General features: G+C 48.2%; 2 protein-coding genes and 1 long non-coding RNA gene across 5 annotated transcripts in view; 2 read left to right on the top strand and 1 right to left on the bottom strand.

The window, feature by feature from the left end:
- Window positions 1-2,267: 2,267 nt before the first annotated feature.
- On the bottom strand, window positions 2,268-11,613 carry LOC135323330 (uncharacterized). The gene is made up of 4 exons (XR_010384764.1): window positions 11,362-11,613; window positions 6,518-6,608; window positions 4,793-4,946; window positions 2,268-2,708 (listed from the first exon to the last, which is right to left on the bottom strand). It is a non-coding gene; the product is annotated as an uncharacterized LOC135323330 (long non-coding RNA).
- Window positions 11,614-11,672: 59 nt separating this feature from the next.
- The window catches only part of HRH1 (histamine receptor H1), a 75,968-nt gene continuing 67,140 nt past the window's right edge, over window positions 11,673-20,500 (top strand). The window contains exons 1-2 of one of the 3 annotated variants that reach the window (XM_031470907.2): window positions 11,711-11,785; window positions 12,249-12,361. The gene's annotated coding sequence lies outside the window, so the exon portion shown is untranslated. Of the gene's footprint in view, window positions 11,786-12,248; window positions 12,362-20,500 lie in introns of all 3 variants that reach the window. The other 2 variants (XM_031470903.2, XM_031470909.2) reach the window with 2 other exon arrangements.
- The window catches only part of ATG7 (autophagy related 7), a 307,951-nt gene continuing 299,218 nt past the window's right edge, over window positions 11,768-20,500 (top strand). Inside the window, exon 1 of the mRNA XM_064496252.1 lies at window positions 11,768-11,785. The gene's annotated coding sequence lies outside the window, so the exon portion shown is untranslated. The remainder of the gene's footprint in view (window positions 11,786-20,500) is intronic.

Raw genomic sequence — 20,500 nt, 5'->3', positions numbered from 1 at the left:
AATGTTCTGGAAGTGGATAGTGGTGGAGGTTGCACGAAATTGTGAAATTGCCAAAACCGCCCAAGAAGCAAAAGAAGCCCTTCTTCCCAGTTTAGGTACAAGGTTGACTTTGGCGCCAACTCCAAGATCTCTTACTCTGCACGGTGCTCCAGCTGCCAACACTCAAATTCCCTAACCAGGCCTCTTCTACACACCCAGACTTGCTCAATCTTTCCACTCCAGCTACACTCCCTCTTTGCCTTCACACACCCCAGGAGCCTCCTGGGGGTTCACTCTACCCCCTCAGAACCTCCCATGCCCCACCATCTCCACTAAGACGCCTCCCCATTTTAAAAGCCTGCTTCCTACTCACCTCTTCCTGGAACCTCTCTTAGGAAGGCCACTCACTTCCCATCAGACCTTTGCACTTGTAAAAACACCCAGCTGTTGGATTTTACCCTGGGCTCTGCCACTTAAAGCCTGTGTGACTTCTCTGGGCCTCAGTGTCCCCATCTGTAAAATGTACATGTCCATGTGTCTTAGTGTGCTCAGACTGATGCTGAGTATATTCTTCACGAGAGACCAAGTGTCCAGCAACTAGAATGTGGCACATCCAGGATTTGAATTCAAGTCTGTCTAGCTCAGACTCCGAGATCTTAACCACTACCCTTTGTTCACACTCATTATCTTCCTACAAGCAATCACTTATTCATTCAGCAAACCTTGTATGAGCACCTCCTGTACCATGAGTATGCTAGATGCTGGTGATGCCTTTTCCTTCAAGGAGACCCACAGTCTGGAAGGTGGGTGGGTGGTGAAGCTAGATCCAGCTCCCAAGTATCCTGGCTTCTAGTTCACTACTTTCTGTTCTGGGATACTTGCATCAGAGGGGAAAGTCACTGAAGCCTAGCAACTCTTTTGACAGAAAGAAGTGGAGGGGAATTACAGAAACTGAACTGAACTTGCAGGCAGGAGTCCTGGGTCTAGGTCTGTCTCTGACATTGATTGTAGGATGCCTTTGTTAAGTCTCTTCTTCTCTCTGGGCTCAGCTTCCCCATTTGCAAAATTGCCTGTAAGGACCTTTCTTGACTGTGTTCATTCAATTATCATTTACTGAGCACCTACTGTGGGCCGGGCACTGGGCTAAGTGCTGGAGACATAGCTGGAACAAGATAGACTCCCTGCCCTCCAGCTGTTCACATTCAACTGGAGGCTGAGAGACAACAAAGCAGGGAAAAGACCACCACAGACAGCCTGGAGAACCATGAAGGGGGAAGTGATAGGTGGGGCACTACTTTATCCAGGGAAGGCTTCTCCAAAGAGCAGCAGCTGAGTACAGACTGAACAATGATGAGGCGTCTGTGGGGAGACGGGAGTATGGGGAGACGGGAGTATGAGCATCCCAGGCACAGGGAACAGCAAGCAGAGGCCCAAGTCATGCTAGCAGCTTGCTGTGTTTGCAGCAGGGAGGCCAGGGTGTCTGGCGGGTAGTGAGCCCAGGCGTGAGGGTGGGAGATGAGGAAGGAAGAATGTAGATGACAGACAGAGGGGTGTGGAGGTGTGCAGGCTGAATTCTAAGTAGGGTGGGGAGCCTTTGAAGAGTTTGCAATAAGAGAGACTTGATGCGTGTCAGAAGGGCCCTCTGCTTGTTGTATGGGGGTGGGTTGCAAAGGGCAAGGGTCTGAGTTCTCTTTGGCTGGCACCTCTAGATGGACCAGCCAGGAACATGGAAGGCAGGGACACCCTGTATCACCAGTCCTTGGACTCACCATCCAGCTCCTGGAGGGCCAGAGGGGACAGAAGTAGGCTCCAGGGGAGTCAGTGGCCAGGAAAGCCAACTTGGAGCTTGAGTCCCAGAAGCCATTACTTAAATTCTCCATGAAGTTTTTCCAAACAGCCCTGGAATTTACAATGCCTTTTCTAGCCCATAGGAATTGACCTTTGGGTTAACCCAAACTCACTCACCCTGTCATTCTGGGCCTTCCTGGTCTGGCCCGTAATCTCCTTTACAGACTCGTCTCCCTCCCACCTTTCCCCAGCCCGCCCAGGCCAGCTCAACTTCTCACCATCCCCTGAATGCTCTCTTTACTTTCCTCCCCACAAGGCTTAGTTTGTACTCTTCCCTCCGCCTGAAATACTTTGCCTTTCTGTACCAGGTCTCGTTCAGTTATCATTCTAGCTCCCTCAAAATGCACATCTTTCATAATGACATCTTATTTTTCCTTTACTTAAAGTCTGATTCTCTCTTTGCGTATTTTAAATGTTTTTATTCATATTTTATTGTGATTAAATGTACATAACATTAAATTTATCATTTTATCCATTTTAAGTGTACAATTCAGTGACATTAAATACATTTATAATGTCATGCGACCATCCCACCATCTATTTCCAAAAATTTAAATCATCCCAAATAGATGCTCTGTACTGACATAAAAGCTTTTTAGTGGAACCTATATTCACTAGAACTCTTTCGTTAGAAGGAGCAAAAGCTCAACTCAAACAATTACTCCAAAAAGAGAATTCACTGGCTCACAAAGATGAAATATTCAGGTTAGTCTTCAGGCATGGCTGGATCTAGGCACCCACACAGCATCATCAGGCAGACAGATCTCTTTCTTTCAGATCTGTTTACTCAAGTGTTGGCTTCATTCTCAGGGAGGCTTTCTCTGTCTTGGTGGCAAAGATGGCCATCAGCAGTTCCAGGCTTTCACTCCACCAGCTCAGCCCTCCCAGGAGGAAAAAAAAAAATACAGGCTTCATTCTCAAGAATTTTAGCAGAATTTCCAGGACTAGCTCTCATTGGATCAATCTGGGTCATGTGCCAACCCCTGAACCAATCACTGTGTCCCACCAGAGAGCTGGGCCATGCGAACTGGCCAGGCCAAGGTCACATGTCCTACAGCTGAGAGGTGGGGTCACCGCACTTTAGGAACACGGCATGAGAGTAGGAAGGAGTAGCTCCCCATAGGAAAAGCAGGAGAAAGGGAAGCAGGGTCCGGCGGGCAAAACAACACCTGGCCAGCCACTACAGTACTTACCCAGATTACCTCCTCTGATCTTTTTCTCAGCCAGTGGTTCCACTCTGACTTGATAGCAAGGACCAGAGAATCTCCTTAACTACTTTCTCTCCCCTGTCCCCCAGTGTTGCCAGTTACCAAAGCCTTCCTCAGTGTCCCTGGAAGCTCCCACCCCTGTCATGGCACCAAGGGTAGCATATTATTTTTGAAATGTTAGTTTGTGTGTTTTTTAAGGAAATTTTGACTTCTTAAAACTGAGGTATGGTTTATATATGGTAAAATGCACAAATATTAAAAATGTTATCAATCTGTATATACATGTTACCATCCCAAAGATCAAAGTGTAGAACTTTTCCAGCACCCACTCTCACTGCCTCTTCTAGGTCAGTGACAGTCACCCCCCCCCAAAGGCAACCACTTCTAAAACTGTAGATGAGTTCTGCCAATTCTTGAACTCCATCTAAGTAGAATAATACAATATTTACTCTTTTGTGTTTCTTTTATTCAGAATAATGATTTTGACTTTCTTTCATGTTTTGTGGACAGCAGTAGTTCATCTCCTTTTATGGCTCTGTGGTATCCCATGGTATGAACTTAGCAAAATTTGTTTACTCAAACTCTTGTTAGTGGATGTTTGGATTCTTTCCTGTTTGGGCTATTATGAATAAATCTATAATCATGTGCAGTCTTTTGTGGATATATGTTTTCATTTCTCTTGGAGATATACCTAAGAGTGGAATTTCTGAATAATGAGGTAGATTTATGTTTATTAGAGTTGACAAGCAGTGCTCCAAAGTGCCTATGCCATTTTGCGTCTCCATTAGCCGTGTAGGAGCATTCCAGTGGCTTCACATCCTGGCCAACACTTGATATTGTCAGCCTTCTTAATTCCAGCCATTCCACTGGGAGCATGGAGGGAGTTCATTGTGTTATTTTTCGTTCTTGCTAATTCCTGTTACCCAGAAGCCTTACACACACTCCTGCCTCCCCTTCCCTCACCATTACAACAAACAATAGGCTGTTGTTTAAAGGCTACTGTCCTCTTCTGGCCCTGCAGAAAGAAAGAAACCAGAATCTTCTCCTGGATTTTGAATTTCAAAAGCCTAGGGTCTCAGGGCAACAGGAAAAGGCTCTCGTGCATTGATGACATGATTGGTATGGGGAAATGTGGGGGGTTTAAGAGCAAGGTTCTGCCTCCCTCAGACTAGACAAGGGTGAGGAGAGCTGGAGCAGCAGCACAGGGGGAGGTGGGTGGTGTAAACCCTGAGGAAAGGGACCCTTGAACCTGCCCCTTCTCTGGGCACAGACCTGAGCTTGGAGAGAGACCCCAGAGTCCCCAGATAAGTTCAAGGAAACAACATAGAAAGGACCCGTGTTCTTCTCAAGGCAGACTCTCTAGTGGAAAAATGCTGCATGTGTGGCTGGGCAGAAGGTCATCCTATGTCTACAGAGTTCCCTGTGCCCCAGCGGCTGTGGGGGCTGAGCGGTGGTTCCGGGGCGCTTTGAAGGGACAAAGAGGGGATGAGGCTTAGGGACAAGGAACAACTTGGCAGTGGCCTGGATGGGTGGGTGACCCCTTCTCAGGAAGGAATAAAGGTGTCTCAGCAGATGCCAGTGTGGATAAGTGATGATGTGCCCCAGACACTCCCTGCCAGATCCCGAGAACTAAGACACCACCCCCAGAGAAAAGGGCAAGTCTCACTTTACCTGAGATTAAGGCTTCCCCTCAGAAGTGGGAGATCACAGCAGAGACTGAGCTCATTTAACCAAAAATAGCTTCCTTTCTTGCTCACCTGAGTTGGTGGACTGAACTTGGACCACTGTTGCACTTTCCACACTGTATTATGCCTATCACGTTATTTTCCTTTTCTCCTTGAGGCTGTGAGCAACTGGAGGTCAGGGGTAAGATCTGATTCATCCTGGATCAGCCACCTCCTAGCGCAGGACCTGACACGGAGTAGGGGCGTGGTGAAGATTTGGTGAATATTCATTGTAAGCTCCCGCTGAGAGAGAGAGGACAGGGCTGCACGGCTGAGCACCTACTGTGGTCAAAGCCCTGTGCCATGATATCCATGCTGGCCGCCCTGAGAGGCCAGACTGTGATTATCCCGTTGTGCGGATGAGCACATTCACAGCTAGCACCGACCAAGCCCTCACCACGTGCCAGGCACTTTACACTTACTAACTCACGTAACCCTCATGACAACCCAGGGAGGTTGGCCCTACTATTACCCATTTCACAGCTGGGGAAACTGAGGCACAGAGCAGTGAGGTAACTAGCTGAAGATGGTGATGGAATTTGATTACAGGTCGCATGATTCCAGCACCCCTGTGCCCTTTTCTAGCCCATTCTAACACCGGTTCCCAGCCCAGAGCCCAAGCTCCCTGCATGGCCTGCTCTTCCTCCCAAATGCCCGCCCATCTCACTGGTGAACCCTTCACAACCTTCACACCCACTCTCACTTCCTTGATGCTCAAGAATGGAAATACTCGTTCTTCCCTCCTTCATTCCTTTGCTCCCGTAACACTTTATGTTTAGGATTTGCACGAGTTAGGATTTTGTTTAGCTGCATATAAGAGAAAATCCTAAATAATAGTGGCATAAGGAGTATGAAGTTTATTTCTTGTATAAAAGAAGTATAAAGACAGACAATCCAGGGCTGATAGAGCAGTTCCATGCTGTCAGTGACCGAGGCTACTTTATCTGTTCTGTCATCCTAGTATGGCTCTCCCTTCACAAGGTGACATTGTAAGGCAAAATGGTTACTAAAGCTCCAGCCATTGCATCTACATTCCAAGCAGCAGAGAAAAAGGAAAGAGGATTTCCTGTTCCCTTTAAAAAGACTACCACTAACCAGAAACCCCCATAACAGTTCCCTGCTATATCTCATTGGCCAAAATTTTATCACATGAGCATAACTTGCTTTAAGAGAGGCTGGGAAATACAATCTTTTAGTTGGATGTTGGGAGAATGGCTATTAAGAGGGAAGTCACAGTCTCTGCCACATCATTACTGTAGCATTTATCACGTCAAACCTGGGATGGTTTGTCTGAATATCTGTCTCCACAGCTAGGATTTTTTGAGGGCAGATTCTTGTCATCATATTCCTCACATCCCAAAGTCTAGCACACATTGGAGACACTTGGGGTGGAGGAGTAAGTAACTAGGTGTTGTGTTTCTTTGGATGCCCTGAGGCTCACAGCATGGTTCTCTGCCCATAGCCAGCCTCCAATAATTGTTAAACTGAAATGAATTTAAATGTTCTTGTCTTCAATTTCCCCGTTTTTAAAATGGGTATAAATGACCTCAAAAGTCAGACTCAGCTTGGACATGCTCAGTGTCCATTGTATAACACTGGAAATATAACTAAATGTTAAACAATGAAAACCTAGCCAGTTAGGTGCTGAGTGTAGCTTTTGTTCTTTCTCTGGTTTCTTCTGCATAAACGTATATGCATGTTTTGCACAGAAATAGATCCCTCTGTACATACCATTCTATAACCAGCCACTTCACTTACCAACACATGAAGGGACTTCTGCTTCTGCCTATGTCAAACCAGCTTGTAGAGATCAACTGTCTCAATAAACAACTAGAAAACCTGGATAGAACTGTTTAAAAGAAAATTAAAATCTGTTAGAAGACATCAAAGAGCTATCTAGGAAGTCAGGACTTGAGGAATCAAGATCCCAGGGTGAAGAGAAACATGTGGAGGTGAGCCTGACATTCCATGTGCTTTTCCATGAATTTGCTAGTTTCGAGGTAGCTAGATGGAGAGACTGGGAAGCTGAGCAGAAGGCAGATGCTAAGAACAGAAAGGCTAAGCAGAGTTTTCAACAGTCTCACAGGGCTAGAAAGACTAAAATAATTTATGCCGAATACATTTCTGGGCCATTACGTGTTCCCCTGGAGCATAGATGAACATTCCATGGGGCTCACATAACTTGTCTATAGTAGAATTTTGGCATTGGAAATAACTCCAGAGATAATGGAACCAAACACTTCATCTTGTGGATGTAGCAACTGAGGCTCAGAGATGGTGAGTGACTTGCCTAAGGTCACACAGCAAATGGATATAGCCACCTCGTGCAAACATCTTGCACTGTACTGCTCTCTGCGGCTGTTGCTGCTGCTCCCAGCCTTCAGTTTCCCATTTCTTTCCACACATCCTAGCCAGAGAGATTGATTGATTTAACCTTACTTTTTAAAAAGGAAACCAAACACAAGTTTTTTTATAAAGGTTATTGGGCATTTTTCCTAATTAACAAAGTAATATAAATTTACTTTTAAAATGTTAGAAAATAAACAGATAAGTGAAAACCAAAAGTACCCACAGATTTTTCTCTCCTTCCCACTTATCCCTGATACAACCACTTTGAGCTTTTAAATACATAAATAGGTATATTTTTTCACAAAATGAGTTTACACATACCTAGTCTCTTATAAATTGCTCTTTTAACATTCATATTTTAATTGGTTTTCACATAATTCTGTTCTGTAATACGGTCTTATTTGTGTAATAGTCTACTGTATGCATGTATGTAATTTACTTAATCAGTCCCCTATGGTTAGATATTTGGATTATTTTCACACTGACTATTATACACAATCTTGTCATGAACACCTTTATTCATATCTTAGGGATATAGATGAGTATTTTCTCAGGAGAAATTCTTAGAGTATGGAATAATCATCTGAACATTTTTAAAGTTCTCAACATCTGAATCCAGATTACCCTCCAGGAAGGCTGTATCATTGTACACACCCTGTGGCAGGGTGTACCCCAAACCCAAGTGCTTTACTTAAGGGGCTGGAGGGAGCAGTCTTACCATTATAGCTTGATGTATGCCATTCTTGCTCCCCTTCCTTTAAATAGAGAGCTTCCCAGCATACCAGGCTAGCTAAGTTTAGAGTAGAGAAGTCAGACTCCCTGGCCAAGGCCAGAAACTTTTAAACTGAGTCAGGGCCAAACTGAAAGGGTCAGTTTTGACAACTTTGAATCTACTTGGTCCCCTTTAGCCCTAAAGGACGCACATCTGCTCTCACAAACTGAGCAGGAAATTAAACAAGGGAAGAGCCATCTTGCCTACTTCAGGCAGCTGTGAAAAATGCCTGCTTGGCTCTCTCAGCACCCAGAGTGCAGCGTCCCCAGAGGAAATGGCCGAGTTTATAAGTGTGATGGGTGGGGAGCTGGACTGGTTCCTGCCAGATATACTGGTCCACTGCTTGGTGCACAGTGGTGATACTGTGGGAGTGGCATTATTTCCTCTGGGTCTTAGGCACTTTGCGATCTTCCAGTTCCCCCTGTGCCAGCGCTAAGATAACTCCCTTGAGGAGTTGAAAGAGCTGAAGCTGCTCAGCCAAGACTTTAACTGGGGTTTGTTTCAGGTCAAAAGACATGGATTCTACGGCCGGTTAGCTGGGTCATCTTGGGCAAGTCCCTTTCCCTCTCTCAGAAGTCCCTTCTTAGTTTCCCCGTGTGAGCAAGGAAGCAGTTGGCCTGGGTTTGGTGCGACATGAATCCTGTTTCCTAGAGGAGAGGGAAGAAGGGAGAGATGCAGTTTCGGAGCACCCACCAGAGCCGAACATTTTGCACACACAAGTGTGTTTAATGCTAACCACGACTTCAGAGGAAGCGAACATCTCTGCCTGTCCAGCACCCATGCCCCGTTATTCTGCAAACAGCACCCTGATTTTCTTTTAGACAACCATGCCTCACCCACTGGGAGGGGCTGACTCCCTTCTCCCACTCCAGTTGTAGGCATGTGATGCAGGTTTGGCCAGTCACAGCAAGCATGATGGTTTCAGGGCTGGGCATGTGACCCAAGCCCAGCCAATGGGAGGCAACCCTAGGATTTTTGCTGGAAGTTTTGGGAAGGAAGTAATTTCTTTTCCCTGAGGTTGCTTAACTGGCCATTTCTGTCTCCCTGTGGAGACACCTAGCCTGGTAATCAAACTGATAAAAGAAAACAGGCAGGAGATGGAGACAGAGTCATAATAACTTCCCTTGAGCTTCTGGCGTGGACTGTGTCTGAATCCAGAGTGACCGCCTGCGTTTTTCAGTCTAAAACCCCTTTTGGCTGAAGCTGGTTATAATTGGGTTTAATGTTACCTGCAACCAAAAGAACATCACTGAAATCCTGGATGTGGCACAGGCATTATTATTCTCATTTTGTAAGTGAGGAAACTGAGGCTCAGAGAAGCAAAGTAAGCATAGAACTAAAGGGGGCAGAGGAGATACTTTAAATATACTGCTTTTTAATCTGTACCTCTACTCTCTCAGGGGCTCAAGGGGGTGTCCCTTTCTCGTTTTCTTCCACAAAGCACAAAAGTAGGAACAGGCTTGTGGTGCCAGATTGAACTAGGTTCCAGGCTTGGTTCAGCCTCTTCCTACCTGTCTGATCTTGAGGTGACTGTGACTCACCGGCTTTATACTCTGAACAAGTCTCCTCTCATCTTTGTGCCTCAGTTTTCTCATCAGCAAAATAGGATGATAATAGTACCTACCTCACGAGATTGTTGTGAGTAGGTAAATTAAGATTACGCAGCGCTGTTAGGACAGCGCCTTATGCACAGTGTGACGTGAGGGCTGGCAGTTATTTTTCTTCTGCTGCCTGTATACTGTTAGGCAGTTGCCTACTTCCTCTCCACCCCACACACCCAGGATATGGCCTGAGTTATCTCCTGATACATCCGTTTCAAATGCTGCAGCAAAACAACACATACCCTGGTCGCCAGGGGTTTCAAACAATGTCTGACATACAGCTTCTAAAATGGCTGATGTTTCTGAAACTCCCAATTGCTGTGGGCTTAGCATTCCTAAATCTGGCCCAGGAAGTGAAACTTCAGAGAGGAATTCCAAATAATCAAGTCTTTGCTGAATTGCAGAAAGGAAAGAGAGAAGGGATGGGTAGGGACCCAGCCATTTCTGAGGTTTTTTTTTTTTTTTTTTTACCCCTTGCTCTTACCAGCTCTACAGTTGGAAAGAACAGAAATGCATTTAGAGTTTATAGCAATTGCACAAGTACTAACTCAGTTCCAAAGGGTATATTAGTCTGCTAAAGTGTAAAATATGGAGACCCTGGAAAATCACCAGGGAATGGGAGGGGGCTTATTGTGGATTCAGAGTGAGTCCTGGTTGTGGGGCTAGTTGATGTGCAGGGGCTGGTCAGAGGAACAAACGGGGAATCCTTTGCTTCTTAGATTCATGAAGGTCAGAGCTGGTGCCCAGGACAGGAACATGGCCTGCCAGTTACCCAGAATCCAAGTCTCAGATTTCTGGGCATTATCACCAGCCCTTTAATCTCTACCTTGTAGACAGGCTCGGGGTCATAGAGCACTTACTAAGGCCTCTGCAGAAATGACCTCGTGGAACTTTCCAGCAGCCCCACTGAGACGAAGATTATATTTCAGTAACGACAGCTTTAGATGTTGTAGCCAGGCTGCATAGGCTGGATTCTCAGTTCTCTCATGTGACCTAGAGTAAGTCACATAACCTCTCTGTACCCCCATTTTCTTCTCCACTAAAGAGTGGTGATAATAGTTCCTCCCTGTTCAGGGTGTTGTGAGGAGTTAATGAGTAAGCACCTGTAGCATTTAGAAGAGGGTATGGCACAGCGGCAGCTGCTTCTATTAACCCTCGTTTTACAGATGTGGACCCTGAGGCGGGAAAGAGGGAGCATTCACGTATCGTACCCAGCTCGTGAAGCTGGGCCTCAGTTAGCTCCACACGGTTTCACCGCCACTGAGCAGAATCTCACTCTGCTCAGAGGAGGCTAAGATACTCCCAGGAAATACCTCCAAACCCACACCCAGCCACCCCTCCCCAGGTCCCTCCTTCTCAGACACCCTCCTCTCCCTCTGAGTTCTCTTTTGAAGTATTGAGATAAGGTACCAGTTAGAGGTTCAAATGGAGTTTTCCTGGCACTGAAGAGAGAGGGAGAAGTCTGCCTCTCTCCCCCGTGCTCTGGAAATGAAGGCAGCGGGTGAGAATTCTCAGGCTCCCAGAGTCAGGGGTAGAGGTTCAGAGGGAAACACATCCCCCACCCTCACCCTTCAGGATGCTGATTGGAACGCGTTGGCTTAGAAACTTGAGCTCATCTGGACGGGCTCCTGAGAAACAGCTGAAGGGTGTGGTGGTCTCTCTAGTTACCCGTGGAGCCTCTGAGGATAGGGTCCCTATACGTCAGCCTTAGTCTTTCCCTGCCTGCCTGGCTTTGCGGGGCATTTGTCGTTGTTGTCCTAGTTTGGCCTCTGTTAGGGTTAAGGCGAAGGGGGGTATCACTGTGAATCTTCGTCTGTCAGTCGATCTGTGATTCACTTTGCCAAACAGCGCCTCATCTTTGCTTCTTTATCTTGACTTACCTATTTCAGTCTGTGCCCTCAGGTGTGGAGGCGGCGAGTTCTCGCCAAGGTTCTGACCCTCCTTTCACCTCTCCCTCCAGTCCCGAGGAGGCTCCCCACCGCGCAGTCTGAGGCTAGGATGCTCTTCCTGAGCTGCTCCGACCCCGGGGCGGGTGTGGAAGGTGTCCGAGCCCGAGGCGCCCTCTCCCGGCGTGAGGGCTGCCCGAGGAGCGCGGAGGCGGGGGCGCTGCAGGCCCGGGGCCCGGGTCTCCGCCTTCCTTCCTCCTTCCCGGCTGGCCCCCCTCGGCGCGGCTCCTCCTCCGGCGCCCCGCCTCCCGGTCCGCTCCCTCGGCGCCCCCGCCGCTGCCGAGCACCGAGCAGCTTGGCCGCCGCGGCCGCCGCGCCACCAAACTTTCCCCGGAGCCGGCGCCGGTGAGTCGGAGCGGTGAGTCCGAGCGGAGCGCAGGCAGGGGCCGGAGCGCGGCCGCGGCTGGGCTTGGGTCTGTGCATCCCGGCGGAGCCGCAGGGCCCCCGGAGCCGCTGGCGTGGGCTGGGCGCGCTCGGGGGTCCTAGGGACGTGGGCTGCGTGGGGAGGGTCCCGGGGCACGGCTGGCTCCGCGACACCCTGTCTGATGCTCAGCTCTGACCCCTGTCCCGACTGGCAGACACCTGTGGCTTCACCCGGGTTCGCCAGGGTGCGCGCCCCGAGCGTCTGCCTCGAGCTCCCACGCGGAGAGGGCGAGTCTCCAGTTTTCCCAGAGCTGCCCCAGGCTCTGAGTCTCATGCTCGCTGCATTCCCAGCCCATCTGTTGAAAGCGTTGACTGTGCCAGGCACTGGGCATCCATGACCTCTTTCGGTTATCCCTGTAACTCGATGAACCGGGTATTATTATACCCATTTTCCACAGGAGGAAAGAGACTCAGAGAGGTGAAGTTGTGCCCAGGAGCACCACTGAGTCAAGGAGGGAGCCAGGGTTTTGACCCCGAGTCAGCCTGATTTAAACCGCTTAACCACATGCAGGTGAGCCCCGGGTTCAGCGTCACCAGAAGTCGGGTGTGGGAAGCGCCAAGACCACCGCTCTCCAGCCAGGCTGCAAATCTGGGCGGGGCGGGCCACCTCCTCCTCACTGCGCCTCAAGGAGGATCCTTTGGGAAAATGGGTGGCTATTACTGTCAGGGAGTGGATTCTGGTGGCAAAGGCACTTGGGGCTGCCCTTTCAGGTTGAGAGGGGCCAAATTCTGGAAATTACTCTCCATTTTTCTGGAAGGAGGCAAGGAAGTCAGGAGCAGAAGCTGGAGCGCAGCAGTTCTTCACCAAAGCCACTTTCCTTCTCTGGATGACTCTCACCTTCCCCTGACCCCTGCCGCCCAAGGAGACCCCTTATCCCAGTCCATTAATCTCTCTGAGGTGTCTGCTCTGCCTGGGAGCTGTCAGTGCAGAGATGTTCCAGGCAGGGTCGCTGTTTTCCTGCAGGGGGCTCCCACCTCTGGCGTGGAGCCCAGTGATGAGGGACCAGTGCTGGGAATAAGTACTGTGTGAGCAAGGTCCTCTGGCTGCAAGGTGCTTGGGGAATTCATTCCATGACGGTGGCTGGGGCACAGGTGGAGTTGGTGGGGGAGGCCTGATCCGGAGGGCTTAATCTTGGAGGCAGCCAGGAACCAGCAGAGACTTGGGAGAGTGAGAGATGGTGGACCCGTGAGAGTACCATGATGCATGATGACATTTAGTTATCACAGCAGCCTTGCAAAGCAGGCACTAGTATTACTAACTTCATTGAACAGATAGCCTATTGAGGCTCAGACAGGTTAAGTAACTTGCCGGAGGTTGTCCATCTGGTCTTACCTGACTCCCTCCACATTATCAGTGAAACTTAGGCTGTAGATGGGACCTTAGGTCCTTGCTGCTTGCGGCTGGCAGCAGCAAAGGGTAAAATAGAGAGATGCCAGGCAACAGGGCATGCCGCTGCACTGCTCTCCTTTCTCTAGGATAGCTGCCATGCAGGAGGCCTGCTGCTGAGCCGGTTATCAGTCACAGGAACTCTTGACAGCCCCAGGTAAATTCTCTAATATGACTCGGGGCTGGCTGGACCCTCACATATCAGCCTGAGGCTGCCTGATGCTGCCCCGCTGTCCCAAGAAGTATTTCCCCTGGTGGAGGGAAAGTCTGTAGGGAAGCCTGGTATGATTTTCAAGTATGAGAGAGAATTGTTCCAGAGTGGAGAAGGTCCTGCACTGCCCAAACATTATTTCAGAGCTGGGTGGAGGCCAGAGCTGCCTCCAAGCCCCTGCAGCACAGAGGAGTTTGGGTAGTGCTGGGCTGGGAGTGGTCCCTCCTGGCCAGCGGCTGAGTGTCTGAGGTGGGAAGGGCTTGTATCTGAACTTCCTCCTCTCAGACTCAGAATTCCTGGTTCTTGTTTACACTTTCCTTTTTACAGTCAAGGAGTGCCTAGCAGAAATGGTGTGGCCTCTGTAACAAAGAGGAGTATGGCACAGAGAGCAAAAGTGTGGACTCTGGAGCTGACTCCAATCCCAGTGATGCTGTCACTTATGAGCTCTGTGACCTTGGGCAAGTTGCTATACCTCTCTGTTCCTCAGCTTCTCCATTTTTAGGATGGAAGTATTCCTAGCACATTCCTCACTGGGTGGAAAGAGTACTAATTGTGTTCCTGTGCATAAAACACCTAGATGGTGCTAGGTAATATGTAAAAGTGCTAGTTGTTAGTTGTCATTATTGCTACTGTTGTCATTATTGCTACTGTTAAGGTCAAACAGGCCCAGCTTTGTAGCCTGGCTCTGCCAACTGTCAGCTTCCCAACATCCATAGGACTTTTGCTTTCTCGTCTGTCAAGTGGGAGTAGTCTAGTGTTAGATGTAATGTGAGAAGTCTTCGTGCAGGTCCAAGCTTTCAATAGCCTAAAACTTGAAGTCTCAGTGCAGGCTTATTTAAACTTCTGGTGCTCTACAAGGCAATCGGCAAACGCCAGGCATTGCCACAGTTATCACTATTAGGCTAACCTCAGTCCTTCACTCTGTAGCCTGGCGTTCTAAGGGATGTGGATTTGGGACAGTTTTCGAGCTTGTGTGGGCAGGAGAAAGACTCTCCTTATGAAGGTTCTCTCTTCATGGCCACTTTTTAGAGACAAGTATGGGCCTCTTGGTGCTTGTGGGATGACAGGGTAGGTTTGAAGTTCATTTCATAAGGTCTGCCCTGTCCTCACCAAAGCAAAGAAGTCCACAGAACACGCAGCCCCCGCTGCCTTTCAGATTGGTATTCTGTGCACTGTCCAGGTGGAGAGGACACATCCAGAGTGCTGAATTGTTTTTTTCTTTAAAGACAGAATAGTGGTGTGAAAAAAGGTCAGGATTAGAACCCCGGCCCTGGCTCTTTGAGCTGAATGACCTTGGCCATCAGTTTCCTCACCTGCAAAATGGCCATTAAGCGTATTTTCTACTATCAATTTCTCAGGATTAAAGCCCAGATAGAAAAGAAGAGAAATGAAGGAAAGAAAGGCAGATAGTATAAATGACAAAGAGTTACATGCAATTGTAAGTAATTCTCATTAGCATTCAGGCTGGGCATTAGCTATAATTGCTCCTGATCCAAGACGTTTTATCTGAAAGACGTACCTGGCAGAGGATCATTCAAGCCCCAGTCACCTGCTGCCCTCCCTTTCACAGTGACGCCGAGCATTTCTGAATCTTGGGGTATAATTATAATAAAGCTCCTGTATCTTATTTATAAGTGACTCACTTCTGCCATTAATGGTGGCAGAGGACTCGGGCGCACACTCACTGGGAACAATGCGGCTGATGCTGGGGGGAGGCGGTGCGGGATGCCTCTGCTCTCTTCTGCATTCATCTTCCCTGCTGTCGTTCTCCAGTGATAATGCACGAGGATCACATGGGCCAGGATCGAAGCTGACAGCTCTCAATTTGTGCAGCAGCTTGGATGGCAAGACCCATTGAGACTTATTGCTGCCAGCAGAGTGGGTGTTAGAAACCGTGACGTCACAACAGAGAGGATAGAGCAGAGGAGACTGAGGCAGGCCCCCGAGGGAGTGGTTAAAAACATGGACTCTGGTGTCCAAGAGACCTGAGTTTGAATCTCAGCTCTGCCAGCTCTTTGGTCGTGGATGATTTTTGTCTGTGTCCCCACCTTGACTGTCAGTTCTAACAGAACAGGGGCCATGTCTGTCTTCACCAGGGTACTTACAGCTCCCGGCACATAGAAGAGGCTCATGGATGTCTAATGAATGAATAAATATATGACCGACAGTTTGCTTGGTTGGGCCTCAGCTTTCTCATCTATAAAATGGGGCTAACATAGCACCCACCTTGTAGGTTGCTCTGAGGACTGAAAGAGGAAATGTTGCATACACAATAAGCACTCAGCAATGCCCTTGTCGGCAAATTGATGAGCAGAAACAAGGACACAGCTGGCGGAATCTGGGAGAAAGAACTTTTTCCCCACCCTCAGACCAACAAAGAGTAATAATAATAATGCTAGTCATGAGAATCCCTGTATTTGTCCAACATTTTCCAAAGTGCTTTCTTATCTCTTGACTCCACACAATAGACAAGAATGGTTCTCTGTGTTTTACGGGTGAGGAAACTGAGGGTCAGAAGGATTGGTGGAGCACCCAGAGTCACACATTTTACAAGCAACAGGAGGTAGGACTTAAGCACAGGTCACTCTGATCTGCCAGGTGTTCCTGCTGAGTTCTTTCTTGCCCGTTAGGGGTGGATGGTCCAGTATTTAGACTTCCATGAACATGGCATCTCTCTTCGTTATTTAGGATGCAGTTCAGGTACATTTTCCTAATTTTCCCTTGGTGGTCTTGCATATCTTTTTATTAGATAGATTCCTAGTTATTTGATATTTTGTATACTATTGTAAATGGTACCTCTGTCTACACATGTATTTTTTTTTAATGCTATGTTGGTTGCTTCTTGGAGAAGTTTTTTGCATTTCACATATTGATTCTGTATCCAAAATCTTGGCTGAACTCTTACTAATTCAAAAAAAGAAGTATTTGTAGATTATTTTGGAAACACTGTATATACAATTGTAGGAGGTGCAAGTAACTGTTTTGTTTCTCCCTTTCCAACCCTTTCTTTCCTTTTGGGTTTTTGTTCCCCTCTCTCTTTCTTTCTCTCTGTTATAGAGGAATTGTCCACATTGACAGTTAGGTATAATGTTTACTCTAGGGTTTTGGTAGATAATCTTTATCAAATTAAAGCTCCTTTCTATTGCCAGTTTGCTGAGTGTTTCTTTTCTTTTTAGTCGTAAATGGAAGTAGAGTTTTTAACAGGTGTTTTTTTTTCCCCCCCTGTGTCTGCTCAAATGGTCCCGTGATTTTTCTTTTTCAATCTGTTAACATGGTGAACTCCATTGATTTTTGCATTTCTGGATTGTCCTGTTGCGTCTTTCTGGCTGGATTATTTCTCCTCACCTTTTTGTTTAGGACTTTAACATCATGAGCTCATGAATGGGATTGACTGGTGATTTCACTTTCTGGTGTTTACTTGTCAGGGTTACGCTGGCCTCACAAAACGAGGTCGGCCGTGTTCTCAGTTCTCTAGAAGAGGTTGTGTAAGCTGGGCGTTGTTCCTATCACCAGTGGGGCCCCCAGGGGTGGAAGATAAGTGGAGGGTGGAGAGGACAGCTGGTTGCAGCTCAGACTAAGGCAGAACTTTCCAACAGGGAGAGGCTCAGGCTGCCTCAGGTGGAAGTGGGCAGGAGTCTGTGAGCCCAGCTGTCCTGTGTGCTACAGGGAGAGCCAGCCTTGGGTGCTGGGTAGGGTTCTTCCAACCACCCATCCCAGATGAAGCGGGTTCAGCCTAGGGTGAAAGTCTGATGCCTGTCTCCTCCTGCTGCGTCTGCAGACAGCATACTTGTGGTGAATTTCTGTCCCCCGTGCCCACTGATGGAGGGGCCTGACTCCATGCACGAGACTCCTCTTCCTGTTGGAGAGGCTTCCCCTCTCCATAATAACACGTGGCCTGGAATCTGCAGGTAGTGACCTGGGGCCACACCCCTCCAGCCAGTTCCTTCTGACCCCCCGGGGGTAGCTATATTTGGGCAAGTTTTTCAGCGGAATGGTCCCTCGATCCTCTTTTACTGCAGCACCAGGCACTGCACTAACTTAGATCATCCTTAATCCCCACAACAGTGCCCTGAGGTTGCTACTGTTACTCCATCATTCAGAGTAGGAGGACGAGGTTTCTAGATTGCTAGTGGTACACTGTTTTAATGGTTTCATGTTTCACAGCAAACCATTGCTCTCTCAGCTGTGTGGGTTTGGGTGTCAGATAGTCTTTTCACACATTGACTGTTGTTCCCTTCCCGGCTGCCAGATCTCTCTTCCCTTCCCTACCCCTGCACCTGGAGCAGATCCTCAAGTGCTCCATATCTTCGGAGGCAGAGTCACAGCGCTGCACAACTCCAGGGGGCACCACACGCGTGGCTTTCTGCTGTGAGCCTCGGGAGTGTGATCTGGACTCCCTGTCTTCAGCAGTGGGCCTCCTTCCCGGCTGTCGTGTTGTGTTGAACTTTCCGCTGGTTCTGGTGACCAGCCATCAGGCAGGGCCCTGGCAGGAAACAGGGCAGATGGCAGCTGAGCACAGCACAGGTGGGCCAGAGCTAGGGTGGGGGCCACTCGGCTCTGATGACTCTGTAAAGTCATCTACAAAGGCATCTGCTCCCCCTTCTTTTTCCCCTTCATTTTAAAAAGTTACTTATTTTTTTACTTTCAAACTTTCTAGGCATTTTTAACTTGGTTTATTCTTTCAGGAGAACTTGATGTATGTACTAGCTGGCCTTTCTCTTTTCCCGGAGAGCATCATCACTCAGTGACTCCACCCTGCTGTCCCTCTGCCCGAGCCCACGTGGAGTGTAGTTCTGTTGCCAGCCCACATGTGGGGTCTGGGGCTTCTGCCCACGAGACTGTTGATGCTGGGCACTTCATGGAAGCCTCGTTTTCTTTGCTTTGTCCGTGGCATCTCACTGCTTGTATGGCTGGTCCAACCTCATGGGCCTAACAGGGCCTCTGATGGGGCTCAGTTTCAGCCTCCCTGAAGGAGGCTAACTGGTCACAGTGCCTCCTGAGGGCTCCCCAGAGCTGATCTGGGGGTTAACCGTGAATTCCACATGTCAATCAGACCATCTCCTGAAAACAAGTTCATGGGAAGTAGAAGAAGGCGGAGACAAAATGTGATTGTATAGATAAATTCAGTTGTAGAAGTGATTGCAAATTCAGTTTATGGTTAAGAGTAAAGGTTCCAGGGCCGGATGATGTAGATTTGGATTTTGGCTCCACTGTTTTCCAAGTGTGTCCCAGGCAGGCCATCCAAACTATCTTTGCCTTAATTACCTCAATTAGAAATTGAGGTTAGTGACTGTATTAACTTACCAAGTTGTTATGAGTATTAAATGAGTCATGAAGTTTGAAAGAATTAATATTTGAAAAGCATTTATAGCAGAGCCTGATAACTCATAAGTGTTTATTAAATAAACAATGTGTAAGTATTTTATATGGATTTCTTTTCCCCCAAGAAATTGGGAGTCATTTTGTCATGTTTCAAAACAAATCCTATTGGGTTTTTAAAATTTGAAACTGTGTTAATTCTATATATCAGTTTCTGCCCTGCCTTGTGTGATGAGTATTTTCTGTGTTAAGATGTTTTCTCAAATTAAACTGGAGGCTCCATGAGGGTGTGCTGCGTGATACTTTGTTGAAGCTCTCCAAGGTTAAGAGTCTTTTAAAAAGTGCTAGAACCTAGAGGAAAGTGGATTTGGTGACAGTAGTTGGGGTTTCAGAGTTTCGACCTGGACTGGCGTCCTGATGCTATAAACTGTTACCTCTCTGGCCTTGGAGGAAGCCGTCTAACCTCCCTGGCCTCAGTTTCCCCCTCTGTAAAAAGGGAATAACGATAGTAGTAGTAGTAGTAATAATAGTGATAGGACCACTCACAGCATCACTGGGAGCCTCCCCCCCAAGACCTTGCAGTGGCGGATAGGCACCTTCTCATCGCTGAGGACTCAGATGTTCCCTCCTCAGAGCCCTTCCCCGACCGCCCTACTTTGACCTGCCTCCCAGTCCAGTCGCTGTCCACTGATTGCCTTCATCCCTGCCACCAGATTGCCAGCTCCCGGAGCATAGGGATGTCACCTGCCTGGTTTATGGCTGTACTTGGCAGGGCCTTCATTAACTAGCTCCTGGCACCTACAAGGTGTGCAGTGTAAACTTACTGGGTGAAGGAAGCGAGTTTACAGCTAGATCCTTAAAGACATGTGTGCCCTGATCATGCAGATGGTGGTGAAGACCACCAAGATGCAGGAGGCACTTCATGGAGTTCTCATCCCTGAAAATGCTTTTCAGGCATTTCCCTTGATCTTAGACAAAAGGCTGGAAGCAATAGGCATTTCAAAAGTAGTAAGAAACCCTGAGCAAAGAGGAGTTTTCTCAGGTATATCAGTGAATATTTCTCCTTTGTTTATTGATTGATTCTCATAGCACCCAGCACTGGCTTGACAAGGCCCTGAGAAGCTTGTTAATGAGTCAGGAACACGGGACAGGGTTTGCTCCCACCACTCAGTCCTGGGGTTGGCGAAGGAGGGAGGGAGGGGCTGGTAAATAGCACTCCTTCGCCCGGCCTGAGTTCTGGATCAGCTGAGAATTGAGACAAAACTCAAGGCAGCCAGAGAGCAAAATGTGACTGTGATTACTGATCTGAGCGGCACAGGAGCATGGGGGCTAGCTAATGCTGAAGGCTAGTATCGGACAGGTTTTCCACTTGCCCATGGTGGGTGGGGCTGGGTTTCTGCAGAGTGGAGGCCCTTCTTCCTGGTAGAGAGCCCCATCGGATGCAGGCTAGCTCCAAAGAGACTACAAGGGCCTGAGCTTTACTTCCCTATTTGATCTCTCAGACTCATAAATACAGGGCACCAGGCATGGACCCCAGAGAGTGAAGGAGGAGAGGGGGGGAGGCCAGGGTCTGAAGCTAGAGGAGCTTCCATTACATGCAAGGAAACAAGAGGCAGGAAACAGGCAAGAAGCCCTGTAGGTAGGGGAGTGAGGCCGCTGGTGCCTGCTTGTGATAGGTGAAAGCAGGAGAGGGCCTCACCTTCCTGGCCCTCCCAGCCAGCTATCTGAGGACA

This window comes from Camelus dromedarius, chromosome 17, assembly GCF_036321535.1.
Source record: "Camelus dromedarius isolate mCamDro1 chromosome 17, mCamDro1.pat, whole genome shotgun sequence".
NCBI classification, from domain to species: domain Eukaryota; kingdom Metazoa; phylum Chordata; class Mammalia; order Artiodactyla; family Camelidae; genus Camelus; species Camelus dromedarius.
Note: the sequence above shows the minus strand (reverse complement) of the source record. Positions and strands in the feature narration are given on the sequence as shown.